The sequence below is a fragment of the Microtus pennsylvanicus genome, chromosome 3, assembly GCF_037038515.1.
Source record: "Microtus pennsylvanicus isolate mMicPen1 chromosome 3, mMicPen1.hap1, whole genome shotgun sequence".
In the NCBI taxonomy this organism is placed as follows: domain Eukaryota; kingdom Metazoa; phylum Chordata; class Mammalia; order Rodentia; family Cricetidae; genus Microtus; species Microtus pennsylvanicus.
In genome coordinates, this window is record NC_134581.1 from 10,023,032 (window position 1) to 10,042,282 (window position 19,251).

The following is a 19,251-nucleotide window of genomic DNA, read 5'->3' on the forward strand; positions in this document are numbered from 1 at the left end:
ATGTATCTTTGGCTGACTTCAAACTCACAGAGATTTGCCTGCCTTTGCCTCCCGAGTGCTGGGATTAAAGGCATGCACCACCAGGCCTGGCACTGATCTATGTTTTAATTATGACAGGTGGTAGTTATTCAAATCAGGGTAGGGGGTGAAATGCCCTTGTAATCTTATCTGCTCTGTGGCTGAGACCAAGGGATCTTAGATTCAAGGATTACCTGGATAATACCAAAACCAAATCCAAGCAAAACCCCAATGTTTAGCTCTGAAAGGCTCTTCTGAGTACCCTAAATTCATCTTTCTCTCTCTCTCTCTCTCTCTTTTTTTTTTTTTTTTTTGGTTTTTCAAGACAGGGTTTCTCTGTGGCTTTGGAGCCTGTCCTGGAACTAGCTCTGTAGACCAGGCTGGTCTCGAACTCACAGAGATCCACCTGCCTCTGCCTCCCAAGTGCTGGGATTAAAGGCATGCGCCACCATCGCCCGGCTTTTCTCTCTCTTTTTTAATGTGATCATGGTGGCAAGTGTTTTTTATCCCAGCAATTGGGAGGCAGAGGCAGGAGGATCTCCAAGTTTGAGGTCAGCCTGGTATATGAATTTAGTTCCAGGATAGCCAAGGCTATACAGAGAAACCCTGTTTTGAAAAACAAAAACATTAACAAAACCAAAAACCACAAGCTTTATGAGCCAGGTGGTGGTAGCGCACACCTTTAATCCCAGTACTTGGGAGGCACAGGCAGGTGGATCTCTGTGAATGTGAACCCAGCTTGGTCTACGGAGTGAGGTCCAGGCCACTCAGAGCTACACAGTGACACTTTGTATCAACAAAATAGGAAGGAAGGAAGGAGGGAAGGAAGGAAGGAAGAAAGGAAGGAAGGAAGGAAGGAAGGAGGAAGGAAGGAAGGAAAAAGGAAGGAAGGAAGGAGGAAGGAAGGAAGGAAGGAAGATGGTATATTAATAAAGTATGACAATATCTATTGAGATAAGGATAGAAAAGTCATTATTGAGCCGGACGGTGGTGGCACACGCCTTTAATCCCAACACTCAGGAGGGAGAGGCAGGCTCTTCTTTGAGTTTGAGGCCAGCCTGGTATACAAGAGCTAGTTCCCAGGACAGGCTCCAAAGCTACAGAAAAACCCTGTCTCAAAAAACAAAAACAAAAAAAGTCATTACTAGTGTGTGTTAAGATAGCTATTAAATTATAAAGTTGTGCTGGGTGGTGGTGGCACACTCCTTTAATCCCAGATCTCAGGAGGCAAAGGCAGGCGAGCTCCAAGTTCGAGTCCAGCCTGGTCTACAGAGGGAATTCCTGGACAGCCGGGGCTAGAACAGTTACTCTTATAATATTTTAATAATTTATCATGTTATAATTTATCATGTTACATCATTAAGATAATTTGCTAAGTCTGTTTTTACTCAATTAATTTAAAGTCTTCCCAGTTATTTTACATGTATGGTGTTTGCCTGCATGTATATCTGTGTACCACATGTGTACCTGGTGCCTGCAGAGGCCAGAAAAGGGTGTTGGACCCCCTGGAACTGGAGTTACAGATGCCTGTGAGCTGTCCTGTAGATGCTGGGAATTGAACTCAGGACCTCTGGAAGAGCAGGCAGTGCTCTTAACTGCTGAGCCATCTCTCCAGTCCCTTGTTTTGTTTTTTAGACAGCCTCGCCGGGAGCATAACCTGCCCTAGGATTCAGTGTGTAGCCAAGCTGGCTCTGACTTTTCCCAGTCCTCATGTGCTGGGATTATAGATGTGAGCCTCACATCCAGCTCCATAGTTTAACTGCTCAGAATTGAGTGAAAACTCCAATAGTTTGTGAGAGCAGATCCCTCCCAAAATAAGAGCCAATCTGGAGAGATACCCGGTTATAATGCTTCTGTTAAGTGTGCACATTGTAGCACCTGCTGCCTTTATTAAGAACACATTTCTAGAAGTTTATTTTCTGAAGAGTAGCTTCAACAGGAAAATTTGAGAAATTTATGGAAAACAAAATAAAGTCGCGTATTCAGCTGCGCTAAGCCTTTGTTCCTGACCGTGTCTCTGTGTGCTCTTCTGGTATGGGTGGGAGTTGGAGTTCTTGGCCCACCAGAGGTCTAGTCACGTGCTGTAAATCCAAGAGAAGAATGGATGAGTTAACTGTTAAATTCTCCATGTGGGGGCTGGCAAGATGGCGCATATGGTGCAACGGGCAAAGGTGCTTGCCACTAAGCTTGGTGACCTGAGTTTAATCTCTGGGATCCACACGGTGGAAAGCAGAACTGATTCCCAAAAGGTGTTCTCCAACCTCCTTATCTGTGCCATGGCACATGTGTGTACGAGAGAGATAGAGAAAGAGACAGAGAGAAATGGAAAGCTAAAGGCCCAGATGGGCCAAGAGGAGCCCTTGTGTTGTGCACTAGGAGGTGAGGGCACATAGAGGTTGGAGCGGCTCCTGACTTTGTGTGTATATAGGTGTGAAATTTTGCTTTCTCCCTCTAGGAAATGACATGTAGCAATCAGTCTTTGCCTCCTCAGATATGATTCATTACACACTGTAGTCACATGTTGGATTCTCACACTGTACCCCATAAACATGTACTTGCATCCCGCACCTATCTAAAAGATAGCAGGAGAAGGGTATATAGGCTTTGTCCAGACTTTTCTTTTCTCCTTTTGTTTTTTTCTAGGCAAGGTCTCTCTATGTAGCCCTGGCTATCCTGGAACTCCCTCTGTAGACCAGGCTGGCCTCAAATTCAGAGATCTGCCTGCCTCTGCCTCCCAAGTCCTGGGATCAAAAGCGTGCGCCACCACAGCCTGGTTTAGGAGTAGCTCTTATTTGTTTTCTTAGAAAGCTTTGACTTGCTGTGCAGTGGTAGCACAAGTCTTTAATCCTAGCACTTGGGAGACAGGGAGGCAGAAACAGGCAGATCTCTGAGTTCAAGAACAATCTGGTTCACAATCTAGTTCCAGGACAGCCAGGGCTACACAGAGAAGCCAAGTATAAAACAGCAACAACAAAGACAAACAAAAAGAGGAAACTTTGGCCCTAAGGTGGCTATCAGGTGGTAAAACGCTTGCAGTGCACAAAGACCCAGGTGGCATCCCTAGAACTCTCACAGTTTTTAAGAAGCCAGGCATGGTGGCATGTACTTGTCATCCCAAAGTGGTGGCAGCAGGGACTGCAGGAGACTTGCTGCCCAGTCTAGCAGGATCTGCAAGCTCCAGGGCCAGGGGGAGACCCCATCTCACAAAGAAACACACGAAAACATGGAGAGCCATTCATGAAGACAGCTGATACTGCCCTCTGCATCCACACACGTGTGCACATATCTGCCACACACCCACCTTCACACACACACAGAAAATTTGCACCTAGTGTGACAGGCTCCTCTTACTCCGTGGGAAGCCTGAGCATGCTGCTGCTTTTCTCCTTGGCCTCAGTTTCCCCATCTGGGCCATGAAATGTCTTTTTTTTTCTGAGACAAGATTTCTTTGTATAGCCCTGGCTATCCTGGTACTCCCTCTTGTAGACCAGGCTGACCTCGAACTCACAGAGATCTGCCTGCCTCTGCCTCCCAAGGGCTGGGATTAAACACATGTGCCACCACTGCTTTGCCCATGAAACATATTTCTAGATGATTGAAAGAAATCAGTAAGAGGACTCATGCCAAGAATGCTCCAAGCTTGTGCAGAGGGTGTGGGAGTTTCTCAGCCGGAGGCTGCCTCCTGTTTCCTGGCAGAGCTTTGCTCATTTTAGCATCGTGACACAGAAGCATGGTGACTGGTAAAGGATCTGCTGCCTGTCCCCAGCACACAAAAGACTGAGCAACGCTGCATTGTGGTCCATGGCTCCATCCTTCTACCATGGTGGGGTCTCCTCTTGTCTCCACCCACTCACAAAGGAGGCAGCTGTGTGGAGTTACTGGCAAGTTACCATCCTGCAGTGGCCTCAAAGACGGGACAGAGGCCTGTCCACTCCACCCCTGTCTACTCCACCCTTGTCTACTTTACCCTCGTCCACTCCACCCCTGTCCTCTCCACCCCTGTCCACTCTACCCCTGTCCACTTGTCTACTTTACCCTCGTCCACTCCACCCCCATCCACTCCACTCCTGTCCACTCAATATCTGTCCACTCCACCCCTGTCCTCCCCAGCCCTGTCTACTCTACCCCCATACACCCCACCGTCATCCACTCCACCCATCCACTCCACCCTCGTCCACTCTACCCCTGTCCACTCCACCCTCATCCACTCCACCTTGACCACTCCGTCCCCATCCACCCCATCCCCACTCACTCCACCCCTGTCCACTCCACCCCATCCCCGTCCACTCCACCCCTGTCCATTCCACTCCAGCTCAGGTCAGAAGCATTTCCTCTACTACTTATTAGGAGATTGACAGCTGACAGCTCAGCCACTATTTCTTCAGGAATGGTCATCTTCTGGGGACAGTTTGTATCTAGTGACCGCATTATGAATGGAGGCAAGCCTTTTCTCCTCACCCAGCTCTGGGACAACTCTGAAGGATCCCAGCAACTCTTGAGCTCCCCTAAGTTTATCTGAGGCTTCTATTGTATCCCATCATGGTGAGCCTTTCTTTCTTTCTTTCTTTCTTTCTTTCTTTCTTTCTTTCTTTCTTTCTTTCTTTCTTTTTATTATATTTTATGCTTTTGGTTTTTCAAGACAGGGTTTCTCTGTAGCTTTGGAGCCTGTCCTGGAACTAGCTCTTGTAGACCAGGCTAACCCTGAACTAACAGATCTGCCTGCCTCTATCTCCTGACTACTGGGATTAAAGGTGTGTGCCACCACCGCCTGGCCATGGTGAACCTTTCTTACTGCCCAAACTGGTGCGGCTCATGCCCATACAGGTGTTTCTGAGAGGAGTGCCGTGTGGTTCCCTGCATGCTGCTTTCAGAGTCTCAGGCTGTTTCCAGGGAGGTGAAGGCCGAACACGACACCAAGCATCACCTGGTCCTTGCACCAGGGCATCCTTCCTTCATCATTCCCTGAGCATCTGCCACACTGGATCCTTGCTCCTGCACTCTTCAGGACCCTGGTGACCTGCCTAAGCCCTGAGGTGTTTTCCTCACGACTTTGCCATCTGACGCAGCTTGCCATTCTGTAATCTTCCCTCAACAAAATGAACTCCTTTTTGTATTCACGGCACTTCATTTGTTTTTTAAAAATTACATTTATTATAATTTAGTGGGTGTGCCAGCACACGCTTGCCACAGTGTGCACTGACAATCCGAGGGTGGACTCGCAGGAGTCCCATCTCTCCTCCCTCTGCTGGGTCCTGGGATCAAACGCAGGCTTAGCCGTGTTACTGCTTAAACGTTTCTGACAGTTCCAAATTCCCCCCTCAGAGCCCCAGAAAGCCACCAGTGCCTTCACAAGCTGAGACTCATTTCAGACTTTCAAAAAGGAGATACAGTCACTTTAATGATCTCCAGAATTGGGGTTCAGGGGCCTGGGGATGTAGCTTAGCTGGCACCAGTGAAGCCCTGGGTTTGCTACATAAAAGGGGCACGGGGGCACAGCCTGTGAGGCGCAACACTGGGGAGGTGGAGGCAGTTACATTTACTTGTTGTGTGTGTGTGTCTGTCTGAGGATAATTTGCAGAAGTCAGTTCTCTGCTTCTACCATGTCCCAAGTATCAATTTCAGATCATCAGGTTTGGCAGCACCTTTACCAACAGAGCCATCTCACTGGCCCAGTGGTCAGGAGTTCAAGTTCATAGGCACCTACAACATTGAGTTCAAGGCCAGCCTGGGCTACACAGGATGAGAGAAATTAAACAAACAAATAAATAAATTGAGGATCAGGGAAACAATATTGAACCATGTATTTAACTCCACCGGCAGTAGCCACCGGGTCCAGGTGTAGTGAAATGGGTGAAAGAAACACTCGCTGGTTGTTTTTCACCTCGTGAATGCGCTTCCTCTGTCTGCCTAAGGCCTCTGCTCTAGTAAGCCCAGTTTCGCTTTAAGTATACAGAGACGCAGACCTCTAGTTCCAAAATCCCCCAAGTGTGTTTCTAATAAAACTTTATGTGACCCGGTTCAAAGACTGACCCAGTTGTTCCAGAAGCAGAGGCGGGTTTTGGGTAAAAAAGTTACTTCATCGAGACTTTTGATATGAGCAGAAGTGTGAGAGCTGAGAGTCTGGAGTTTCACCTCTGGGAGGTTGTAAAATAACATCAAGAAGAATAAACTTAAAAGCCATAAATTCCCGATTTTTATTTTTTCAGACAGTGTCTCACTAATGGATAAGGCTAGCCTTGAACTCAAGACCCTGCTACCCCAGCCTCCCACATGCTGAGATTACAGGTGCCATCCACCATGCCTGATTAATAAGGCCCAAACTTATTTTATTTGTTGAAGAATCTCATGCCTATAGACAGACCCTCTATCCTCAGCTGCACCCTCACGTGGCTCAGAAGACACAAAAGGAAACGGAGTGCACGGGTCTTTGCATAATCATATGTCCACATGAAATCATAAAACAGGAAAAATAACCTGTTGAAAAAAACTTCTAACAGTGCTCAACAGAACTTTGCTGCATTTCATTGCATACGGAGATGTGGGTATACACACACATTCGCCAACATTTTTATATCACATGCTCAAAATAGGCAAGCTGGACTTAGGATGGCGGCGTACACCTGTAAACCCAGTAGTTAGGAGCTAGACCAGCAAGCTACCTCGGAGCCACGTCTCCAGCTGCAAGCTGTGCCTTTTTGTCCCCGAGAGAAAAGTAACTATTACATAGTCTAAGGAATTTCCAGGCTGCTCCTCAGAGGATCGGAGGAAGATAGAAAAGTTAACACAGGCCAGGCGGTGGTGGCACATGCCTTTAATCCCAGCACTCGGCAGGCAGAGGCAGGCGGATCTCTATGAGTTCGAGGCCAGCCTGGTCTACAGACCAATTTCCAGGCTCCGAAGTTACACAGAGAAATCCTGTCTCAAAAACCAAAAAGAAAAGAAAAGTTAACACAGAAAGGGAGAAGACACAGAACCAGGGTCTCCTCTGTAGCTGGTTCTGGACAACAGAAGGGATCTCATCTCCACACAAGGTCTCAGGTCTCTGGTGTGCCTTCAGCAGAGCCCTTCCCAGTTAGTAGCCAGCAGTTTTGTTTTGTTTTGAGACAGTGTTTCTCTACGTAGCCCCAGCTGTCCTGTCACTTTGTAGAGTAGGGTGGCAGTGAACTCAGAGATCTTCCAGCTTCTGCCTCTCAAGTGCTGGGATTAAAGGTGTGCGCTCCCTTGCCCAGCTGTTTTTTATTATTTATTTTTACTTTCTTTTTCTTTTTGTATTTTTATAATTTACTAGTCCACACAGTTGGTATAAAATCAGGAAAAGCAAGCCAAGAGAGAGAGAGAGAGAAAGAGAGAGAGAGAGAAAGGTCTAGAGTCTTAGCATCAGAAGGGCACTGTATATACATCTACAATTGGTGGCCAATACAAGTAAGTCATTGCCAGACAGTCCTTGGAGGCACAGAACACTCTAGACCCAGCAAGCCAGGGAACTCACAGTCCCAGGGGTCTAGACGCTTGTCCCGACACTCTGACCGTGAGAAAACTGTGGGAGTGATGGAGGCTTTGAGATTTATTTATTGTAGTAATAACAACAGCCTAGCTAGGTATGAAAGCAGTTGTGAACCGTTTATATCACATGCAATTATTCTACTTTATGTCATCAAACTGTTAATCGAGTTTCCAGTGAGTGGTTTAAGTGATTAGTAATAACGAGGAATGGTAAATCTATAGCACCACTTCACAGACTCCTTGTCTCCAACTTCTCGTTGAAAGGTGTGGCCCCGGTACTCTGCCTACAAGGACGAGTGTCCCAGTGCCACCAGGATGTTTTTGCAGAGGGCTCTGGTCAGGGTGTGTCGTCTGTGAGTGCGTAGGGCTCCTCCACACAGCGATTCGGGCAGTGGATATTCCTGCGAAATGTACCAGGTCACCCACAGTGTGAAGGCCTTTGGCCATTGGGGGTTTGTCCGCACACTTTGAGGCTGAGTGGGAGGGAGGTATCTGATTTTAGATGAAAAGGGCCACATGGGAGATTTTTATGTCTGAGCAAAACAAATGATAAAAACAAAAACAAAAAAGATACTGAGCTTGGTTATAGTGTTAAGATGTGAAGTTCTTTAAGATTCAACACGAGGCTGACAGTCAACATAAAAAGCAAACAATCCTATGTACATATATGTAAAAAGTGTTATAAATAGGTTTTATAAACCATAGGTATTCTATACACCTTAAATTGACAGCAATCCTCACTCAATCACGTTCTGTTTAGTTTGACTTGAGTTGAGCTTTGGGGCTAGCTCTTTTGGTTTGTTGGGTTTGATTTCTAGTTTCTTTCCTCCCTCCCCGTGTACCCTATGCATGCTCAGAGCCTAGATGGACAGTGCATTGGGCGCCTTATTCATGTTTTTGTAGGATTACGTAGACGATGCCACTGAGGTGGGCCAGGGGAAAGGCCACCCAGGCCAGGATGTAGGCGAAGCCATGGGAGTATTCAGTGTTGGCCTGCCACTCTCTGTGCCTCACTGTGTAGATGGCCGCTGTACGCATCACGCAAAGACCAGCAAGGATTTGGAAGAATCTGGTGATGTAAAAGTGGCTGCCCTTGGTGAGGGTGAAGAGCTGGCAGAAGAACAGGAACAGAGACAGGAGACCATGGAGGCCTGGGCAGACTGCAGCCATTTGCTCGCTGATGGCGAGGAGCAACATTGGACAGCTCCGGAGAAGGTCATGGTACAATTCTGCCGGAGATCAGTGGTGCGTCCATTGCCCGCGAGCCATTGGCTGATGATGGTGGTGAACAGCAACACTCGCAGAGCGACGTGGAGGAACAGGATCTCCAACAGTAGGAACATGGTGACTGGGAGTTGGGTTGGGCTCGGCTCAGTGGAGTGGTGCTTGCAGTTCAAAGGGACAGCTGTCTCAGAGCAGTGTGGCCTCAGGCACAAACTCTGGTGCCACCTCGGGGTTGCTGGTGTCCCCAAAAGACAGCTGTGCTTTGGGGTTGTGCATGCCTGTAGGGAGCAGTGAGACCCCAGATCCTGAATTTCTTGTAACCCCCTGATCTGAGTGCCTACAGCTGCTCTGAGCACGAGATCTTCAGGAGTTCCTGATGGCAGGAGAGTGGTTTCTGGTGGGTTTGGCTTGGGTGTGGCTATCTCTATATAATCTGCCCCTGAACACAATAAAGGGGGCATTCATGGGGAATTCAAGGATGACCCGTGTCATTGTCTCTCTGTCTGTGTGTGTCTGTGTATTTTAACCTCCAGCCCCCTTACCCGAAGCTCACGAACTGGGTGCCAGGGCACAGAGCGCAGACATGGGGGCGCGGTGCACGGCACACACCTGTTTTTGTTTTTTTTAATTTTTAAATTTTTCTTAATTTTTTTAATTTTAAAAAATTTAAATTATATCTATTTTTTGCGGGACACCCGTGTCATGGAGCACATGCAGAGGTCAGAGGACAGCTCTCTCCCTTAACCATGTGGGAACTGGGAATCGAACTCAGGTCATTAGTCTTTGCAGCAAGCCTCTTTCCCTGCTGAGCCATCTCATCAACCCCTGGTTTTGATTTTTGAGACAGGTTCTCAATGATGCAACAACTCAGGCTGACCTTGCACTTAACTCTGTTCTTGAACTGCAGGTGATCCTCCTGCCTCAGCCTCCCAAGAGCAGGCACTACAGGCATATAAGGAGTAGCTGTGTGAGGAAGAGAGGAGCTATCTCTTTAGGAGCTAGAGGAGGGTGTGCCTACTGTGAAGTTTTCTGGCTAGGACGCTGTGTTGGTTACTTTCTTTTGCTATGTCAAAATAACCGACACAAGCGAGGAAGGGTTTATAGTCTCTCGCAGTCTGAGGGTGCAGTCCACCATGGTTGGGGGAGACACCACAGCTCCTGAGGTGGTGAGACAACCTGCATGCGGGAGCTGGTCACAGGCATCCACAGTCAGGAACCAGGGATGAACATTGAGTCCTTCTTACCCAGTTTGGAGCTCCAGCTCATGAGATGGTACAGCCCACACTCAGGGTGAGGGGGTCTTTCTTCCTCAGATAAGCCTCCCTGAAAACACTCTCACAGACACACCCAGAGTTGTGTTTCCATGGTGACCCTAAATTTAGGCAAATTTTTTTTTTTTTTTTGGTTTTTCGAGACAGGGTTTCTCTGTAGCTTTGGAGCCTGTCCTGGAACTAGCTCTTGTAGACCAGGCTGGTCTCGAACTCACAGAGATCTGCCTGCCTCTGCCTCCCGAGTGCTGGGATTAAAGGCGTGCGCCACCACGCAAATTTTTTTTTCTTAGGCAAATTTTTTTTTTCTTAGGCAAATTTTTAACAATGCAGATTCACCATCCCTGGCAGGTTCTCAATGATGCAATTTGTCCAATTCAGGGCCAACCAAGGAGTTGCTGTGGAGGGGAAGAGAGGGAGAACGAGGAGAAAGAGAAGGAGAGAGATGTTTACAAATACAAGGGAATCTGGCCTGCAAAAGAAGCATCCAACCCAAAGCTCAGCCCGAGGAAGAAACAGCAATAGACAGGATCAGCAATTAGCACATGGGTTCAAGCAAAATAGTGTGGGAAACGCTGTGTGTGGGGAGGCTGCTGACTTGGGCTGAGGAAAACACCCATTAAGAAGAGCAGAAGAGAGAGAACAGTTGCTGCTGGCAGGAGGGCGGTTCCCACCCAAAGGTGTGACCAGAGACGTGTGGGTATCAGTGCCAAACTGCTGTCTACAGCTGAACTCAGTTTCTCTTTTGTGCCTCCAGTCCTTCTGAAGGTGGGAACTTGATGATCCTCTAAAGTCCTTGTGGTTTTGAAAGGGTGACTTTGACTTTTGTCATTTGCTGATGTCACGACCTGCTGTGTTACTGAACAGATCCACTCTCAAAGCCGGGCCTTCCCCAGGTCCATTGTGGGCATGTGTCTGTGTGTGCCTCGGCATGTGGATAGTGGAGGGCAGCCTAGGGTTCCATCCATCTTTGCTGTCGTTTATTGAGACAGTCTTGGAGCTTGCCAAGCAGGCTGGTTGGCTGCAGAGTCCCCGGAATCCACCCATTACTGGGGATAAGGGGTTGGGCTACCATGCCTGGCTTTTTTATTTTCTGGGGATGAAACCCAGATTCTACGGCTTGCATGCTGAGCATTTTACCAACTGAGCCATCTCCACAGCCCACACGCCCACATCTTACTCAGATCTTTTGCAGTCTTGAGACTTAGGAAATGTTTAGACTTCTCCTGGTCTCCCCGTGGCTTCAGATGATGTCACCGGGCTGGATACTCAAGGCTTTCTCCTTGCTGTGCTCTAGGTGGGTGGGAAGCCTCCCTCCTCTCTCCATTCTGTGCCCAGTCCACTTGAACCTGAAGGTGGCCCTGGTCTATCCACAAAGTCAACTCACATTGACTACTTCTGAGCCAACACCGTGAGGGGAGCTCCGGGGTGCTGTTCCCTTTCAAGCTTGACCCTGAGGGTGGTGGCTCAGAGACCTGCTTGCTCAGACTCTAAGATGCTATTCTGTGTCCTCCCACCTGAGGAGTCTCAGGGTGAGATGGCTGTGGGATACCTAGTGATGGTTCCCGGCCCCTGGTTCAGTGTGTTCATGTGCATAATGTGTATGTAAGTGTGGAGAATGCACATATGTGCCCATGCGTGTGAAAGCTGGAGGCCAACCTCAGGTATTCCTTAGGTCAGCCATCTTTCTTTTAAGAATTAATTCTTTCTGTTCTTTAATATTTATTTATTTTTTTGGGTCTGGGATACCTGACTCAGGATAGTGTTTTCTATTTCCATCCATTTGCATGCAAAATTCAAGAAGTCATTGTTTTTTACCGCCGCGTAGTACTCTAATGTGTATATATTCCATACTTTCTTCATCCATTCTTCCATTGAAGGGCATCTAGGTTGTTTCCAGGTTCTGGCTATTACAAATAATACTGCTATGAACATAGTTGAACATGAGGAGCAGAAGGAGGGAGAAGATGAGCAAGGAAGTCAGGACCACGAGGGGCGCACCCACCCACTGAGACAAGGGGGCTGATCTAGTGGGAGCTCACCAAGGCCAGCTGGACTGTGACTGAAAAAGCATGGGATAAAACCGGACTCTCTGAACATGGCGAACAATGAGGGCTGATGAGAAGCCAAGGACATTGGCACGGGGCTTTGACCCTACTTCATGTTCTGGCTTTGTGGGAGCCTAGCCAGTCTGGTTGTTCACCTTCCTAGACATGGACAGAGTGGTGCGGACCTTGGTCTTTCCACAGGGCAGGGAAACCTGACTGCTCTATGGACTGGAGAGGGAGGGGGAGAGGAGTTTGGGGGAGGGGGAGAGGGGTGAGAGAAGGGGGAGGGAAAGGGGAGGCTGGGAGGAAGCGGATACTTTTTTTCCTTTTCTCAATAAAAAAAATATATCTATTTCTTTAAAAAAATATCTATCTATCTATCTATCTATCTATCTATCTATCTATCTATCTATCTATTTATTTATTGTGGGGCTGGAGATGTGGTTCAGGATTTAAGAGCACTTGCTACTCTTACAGAGGATCAGGTTTGGTTCCCAACAAGCACAAAGCACAGGGGTTCACAACTGCCTGTAACTCCAGTCCTCTCTGGCCTCTTTGGGCACCTGCATTCAGATGCACACATTCACACAGATGCAGATCTTTATCTCTATCTATCTATCTATCTATCTATCTATCTATCTATCTATCTATCTACATAATTTAAAATAAGTCTTAAAAGTTTTTAAAATAAGTGTGTGTGTGTGTGTGTGTGTGTGTGTGTACCAAGGCACTCACATGTAAAGGTCAGAGGACATGTTGCTAGAGTTGAGTCTCTTCTTCCACCATGCATGTCCCAGAGAATAATCTCAGGCTGAGGCCCGGTAGTAAGTGTCTTTGCCTGCTGAGCCACCTCACTGGTCCTGCCTTGTTCTTTGAGACAGGGTCTCTCACTGGGCCAGAACTTTCTGAGGAGGTTGGGTTGGCCAGTCTGTGGGCTCCATGTCATGGTCTGTTCTGTCCCTTTAAGAGACAAGCCCTGCACACTCTCCCCTCCTTCTGCAGAGGCAAGTGGCTCTTCCTTCTGCTTCCAGCCTGAGCTCCTTTCTTTTCTGGTCTCTCCTGAAGAGGTAGTTTCTCCTCTCCTCCATCCTCCATCTCTCTCTGTCTCTCTCCTTGTCCCCCTTCTCCCTCCCTCTCCCCTTTCCCCTTCCCTTCCATAACCCACTAAATAAATACTTACTTTCTCTGCATGATGTGCCTATCCATCTCTGTCTCTGTCTCCTCATCCCCCTTCTCCCTCCCTCTCCCCTTCCCCCTTCCCTTCCATAACCCACTAAATAAATACTTTCTCAGCATGGTGTGCTTATGCATCTGTCTCTCACCTACAGTGGCTCTTTGTGGGACCGCTGACCTGCTGAGTCTCTCACCTGCCAAACAGCTCCCTGCCTGGGACCCACTGCCTGCTGCCACCTCTCAGGGGCCTGCTGAGTCTCTCACCTGCCAAACAGCTCCCTGCCTGGGACCCACTGCCTGCTGCCACCTCTCAGGGGCCTGCAGAATTTTATTTTTACCATTATATTCCAGAGATCTGCCTGTCTGTCTCCCTGCTGCTAGGATTGCAAGCAGGTGCCACCACACTCTGGCTGTTGCTTCCTTCTGTCTCCTCTCTCCCTCTCTCTGACCTTAGAAGCCTCTTGCCTCCCAAGGCCTCATCCTCAGGACCAGGACCGAGAAGGACATACATGTATCATTTTAGGAACACAGATGGAACATCCGTAGCCTGAAAATGGCTAGAGATGAGGAGGTAAAAGTGTGCAAAGAAGACAAAAGGATGACCAAGCAATCCAGGGGGTGGGAGAACCTCTCCAGGCTGAGGCAGCAGGCTGGGAATGTAGCTTGTTGGTACAGTGCTTGCCCAGCATGCATGAGACCCTGGAATCCTCCACACAAGTGATGCCTGATGGCCCATACTTACAATCCTAGGACTTTGGAGGTAGAGGCAGAACCAGAAATTCAAGGTCATCTTTGGCTACGTGGTGAGTTCAAGGCCAGCCCGGGCTGCACGAAACACTGTCACAAACAAACATACACACAAACACAGAAAAAAAGGGAGCAAAATCGGTATCGCCTCTCAGTGTTATTGAGTTTGTCTGGTGTCCGCTGCATCAAGGCTTCTGTGGTCTTACAGGTTAGAAGGCCCAGTGTGGGTGAAGGTTTCTGGAACTCAAGGCAGCTGCTCCGCATTTGAGTCACGATACAGCAGCAGAGTGTGTAGAATGCCCCTGTCTCTCATGAACCGAATTGTTTGGAACACGCAGACTGTCTAGCCAGAAGAAACAACGGGAGGGGTTAAAAATGTTTTTTTCTTTTAAATGAAATCTTGCATCTTTCAAGAGGACGACACTGGGGTGTCAGACATACCTGAAGGAGTGGTGGCATCACGGGGCCCCAAGCCCCCTGCGCCTTGGCTGAGGGCCTACTGGGGGCTGGATGTGCTCCGCCAGGTGCCATGGATATAGGAATTGAACATCACGTGAGGGATTGGGAACCCTTTAATCCTCTTGCTTCAGCCTCCCCTGCGGTTGGATCACAGGTGTGAGCCACCTACACACAGTTCTCTTCATTTGTTTCTGAGGCAAGATTTCAAGGATGGCCTTGAACTTCTGAGACAGGGTTTCTCTGTGTAGCTTTGGAGCTTGTCCTGGAACTTGTTCTGTAGACCAGGCTGGCCTCAAACTTGTGGAAATCCACCTGCCTCTGCCGAGTGCTGGGTTAAAGGCACTTGAACTGGCAGCCTTGAACTTCCTACATAGCTAAGGATGACCCTGAACTTCTGAGCTTCTGCTTTGCTTCCCAAGTGCTGGAAACAGAAGTGTGTACCATCATAATAGGCTCCTGAGGAAGGACCCAAGTCCTTCGGCTGCTGCTCCTTGGGCCATTGCATGATTCTAAAGTCCACAGGAAAGGGAACAGGACAGATGTAATGAAACCTCCACAAAGTCTCTTTGCTTAGCAAAATTCAAAGCAAAGAGGAAGCAGATGGGATAGACAGCACCGCCTGTCAGAACCCTGAGTGAAAGATTTCACCAACAGATAAGAAACAAAGAAACCCAGCTTGGCGCTTCTCACGCCTGTGTGGGGCTGGCGGGCACGTTCCTAACCTGCACTGAGGTTCCTACCGCCTCCCATCTGGTTAGTTCACCAGGGGCCAAGACAAGCTGAAATGGCCCAAGGAATCCTCGCCGTAAAACGCAGGCTAAGGGAACCTAGTGTGGATCAAGCCCTGTGCTTTGCCAATGGGCAGGGACCAAACAGGAACAGGATTCATTTCAGATCAGTGTCTCGACCTTGCAGTGAGATGGACAGACAGGTACAGAATGATTGCAACTCAATACTCTTAACAGTTTTTAAAAATAACCGCTATTGTCAGGAGCATGGCACAGGCCTTTAATCCCAGCACTCAGGATTAGGGTTAGAAGCAGAGGCAGGCAGATCTCTGTGAGTTCCAGGACAGCTGAGGCTAAGTAGAGAGACCCTGTCTCCAAATAAGGAAGAAAGAGAAGAAAAAGGAGCCCTCTTGGGCTGGCCGTTTTATCTGTTCCATGTAGCTCTGTTGGTAGACAGTTTGCCTAACGTAAACCCTGGGTTTGATTCCCAACATAAAACCAATTATGGTAGTTTAGACTTGTAATTTAGGCTCTTGGGAGGTAGTGGCAGGGGGATCAGAAATTTAATGTCATCTACAGCTACATAGTGAACTTGAGACCAGCCTGGGGCTCCATGAGACCCTGTTTCAAAGACAAGAGAGGAGTAGTTGCTTTGTGCCTCTTCCAGCTTACTGCAGTGTCTTGCTACATAGCAACAGACACCTTCAAAGCAGCAGGTGAAGGGTGACACATGCCCAGTGGGCAGGAAGTCACTGTTCTGGAGCCAAAAAATCACTCTTGCTGCTTGAGAGCAGGAACACAGTGGTTTTAAGGAACCAGAACCCCAAAGAGGGACACACTGTAGCCCTTGAGGCCAACCCTGAGCCTGGAGCCTTTTCCATAGGCTGAGTGTCCTCTATGGTCCCGGGTCATGGTTAGAGGGCGCTCTGGATGCTGCCGTTCCCTCACCCTCAGTTCTTGGCTCCTACCATGCCTCATCAGAGTCAGGAACCCTATTGCTGAACTGAATACTCGGACAGAAGACAGGATGGAAAGAATCAAGAAACGTGTGTGATGTTTAACTTTGTCAACCAGACACAATGTAGATTCCCTTGGGAGAAGAGAGCCTTAGATTGGAGGGGTTGGCTGCAATGGGTTGGTCTTTGGGCACGTCTGTGGTGGACCCTCTTCATGAATTGATGTGGGAAGCTCCAGCCACTGTGGGCGGCACCATTCCCTGGGCAGGGATCTCAGACAGCCCCATGTGGCCAAACTGAGCTAAGCACAAGCGAACCAGCAGGGGCTCACGCACCAGGCTCCCTCTGTTTCTGACGGCAGGGTATATGGCTAGCTTCAAGATCTATGCTGCCGCTTCTGCTACCCTGCAGTAACAGAACTGGGAGCTGAAACACAACTTTTCCCTCTTAGGCTGCACTTGCCAGCAGGGTGTTCTCACAACAAAAATGAAATCACGACAACAGAAACGAAACTGTAACAACGCGCTCTGCGGCAGGTGCTAGCGGAGGTGCTGAGGCAGGTGCCAGCGGAGGTGCTGCGGCAGGTGCTAGCTGAGACGCTCCCGGGGTTGAAGCAATCCAAAAAGCCTACCAAAAGCCGGGCGTTGGTGGCGCACGCCTTTAATCCCAGCACTCGGGAGGCAGAGGCAGGCGGATCTCTGGGAGTTCGAGGCCAGCCTGGTCTACAAGAGCTAGTTCCAGGACAGGAACCAAAAGCTACGGAGAAACCCTGTCTCGAAAAATCAAAAAAAAAAAAAAAAAAAGCCTACCAAGTGAGGCCCACACTTGAGGAGACCAAGGTGTATAAGTGAGTCACTTTCTTGTCACCAATGGTGAGAGAGAGGGAGGGGGAGAATCTAACATGAGTTTTCATAACAAAGTCTGGCCTGTTAGTGTTATTGTTAATTTTATTTTAACCAAGAACTTGCTATGTGGCTATGACCTTGAACTTTGGATTCCTGTAGCCTCTACTTTTGAGTGCTAGGATTACTACATGGGTGCCTGACCACCTGACCATACTGATTTTTTTCAGTGATGGAAATGGAATCCAGAGTCTCATGCATGCTAGGCAAATCAACTGAGCCACATCCTTGATCCAGTGCCTTTTTTTTCTTTTCTTTCTTTTTTTTTTTTTTGCCTTTGGAGACACTCTGAAGGTTCAGAGAGTCTGGAGGGCCTAAATTTGTGGGATGCTTCCTCAGATTTGTGAAAATCCTTTAGACTGTGGCAATATACACCTTTAATCCCAGCACTTAGCAGGCAGAGACAGGCAAATCTCTGTGAGTTAGAGGCCAGCCTGGTCTACAGAGTGAGTTCCAGGACAGCTAGAACTACATAGGGAAACCCTGTCTAGGAAAAAAAAAACAACAAAATGTCTGGTGGGGATAATACAGAGTCCTCAGTGCAAATTTCCAGATAGCCGAGGGGCTGCTCTGACATTCAGGGGCTGGGATGACGTCACCAAAAGCCAGTTCATTCCCTCCCACTCCTGGACTCCAGGACCTGATGCTCCTGAGCCCACACATGGTATTGTACCATGACCTAGAAAGGTTCCTCACAGTGACTAAGAAGTGACTTCAGAAATTGACCTTTTATTTTTCATAGAAGAAAGAAATAAAGACCAAGACCACAGGAGATGGTTTGCTGTTCCTGTCACTTGACAAAGGACACAGGGCTGGTTGGGGAAATAGTAGAACCCCAGGCTCAGATCAGTGCTAAGCAATTTCATTTTGAATAAACTGGAATTATCAAGAAACAAAAATGGACGGGCCAACAAACAAAATGATACCAGACCATGGAGAAAAAAGGCCTGGGAATGTAGCTCTGTCAGCAGAGGGTCTGCCTAACACGCATGAAGCCCTGGGTAAAAATGGCATGGTAGTGTATGCTTGTAATCCCAGCACACAGGAAGTGAAGCCACAAGGATCAGAAATTAAAGGTTATCCTTGGCTACATGATGAGCTCAAGGCCAGCCTGGGCTACATGGGAACTCTGTTTCAAAAAAAACCAAAAAAACAAAAAAGCAAAAGAAGGCTGTGGAGAAGGCTCAGCAGGTAAAAGCACTTGCCAAACAAGCGTGAGGACTGGAGTCTGGACCTCGGGGAGTCACGTAAAACCTGGGTGCAGTAGTGTGCATGAGTCGGCAAATTTGAGGTTCCTGTGGAGGGATGGGAGGAGGGGACAGGAAAAGGCTCAGAAGCTTCTACGCCAAATAGTCTGCGGTATGTTGTGCGTGGACCACAGGAGATCCTGTTTCAACCGAGGTGGAAAGCAGGGACCAACACTTATTGTCCTCTGCCCATCACATGCATGCGATCACGTGAGCATGTCTGGACATGGATGTGGTTGCAAATGCCTGCATGTCCCCCCCACCCGCCTTTAAAGTATAGTTGAGAAAAAGGGACAAACTACTCAAATGTTTGCCATTCAGATATAATGATAGTCACTGTTTTGAGACCGGGTTACTTGTAGCCCAAGGCCTTGAGCCCACTAAAAAGGAGAACCTTGAACTTGGAACCTGGAACTGCCTGGATGCCACTACCGGTGTGTAGTAGCGTGCCTGGTTTTATGGAGTCTCAGGGACAGACACAGTGCTCCCTGCATGGTAAACATGTTGTTTTACCAACGTAGCTACATCCCAGCCCCACATTAGCAGGGCCTCAAACATAAGCAGTATATTTTATAAATCTAACATGAGCCTAGACACTAAGACATTCCTGAGCAATGACACCCAACATGGACCTCTGACCTATACACATGCATCTGCATACATACATGAACACACACACACACACAACCCTATTCAATTGTGTAGAGCGACCATACCACCTACTTAGGGCAACTGTTAATCATTTAGGTGGTTTGTATAACTGTAGATTTCTTACCCAGTGGAGGACACAGAAATTCAGAAACAGTCACATCAGGACCAGAAAAGCAGCCGTTTGCTAGTCCAAACCAGGACTCTCTTCTACCCACTTTGAACCTCAAGCTAGTGAAGTGGCTTTACCCAGCCTACTCAAGTCTAGTTGAGATTTAAGTCAGACCATGGAGCTCCGTACCCGCCTGATATTAACAACAGGGCCATCAC

The 19,251-nt window shown here is 48.2% G+C and overlaps 1 pseudogene; it reads right to left on the minus strand.

Moving 5' to 3' along the window:
- Window positions 1–8,406: 8,406 nt before the first annotated feature.
- Window positions 8,407–8,864, minus strand: LOC142846699 (peripheral myelin protein 22 pseudogene; annotated as a pseudogene).
- Window positions 8,865–19,251: the final 10,387 nt, after the last annotated feature.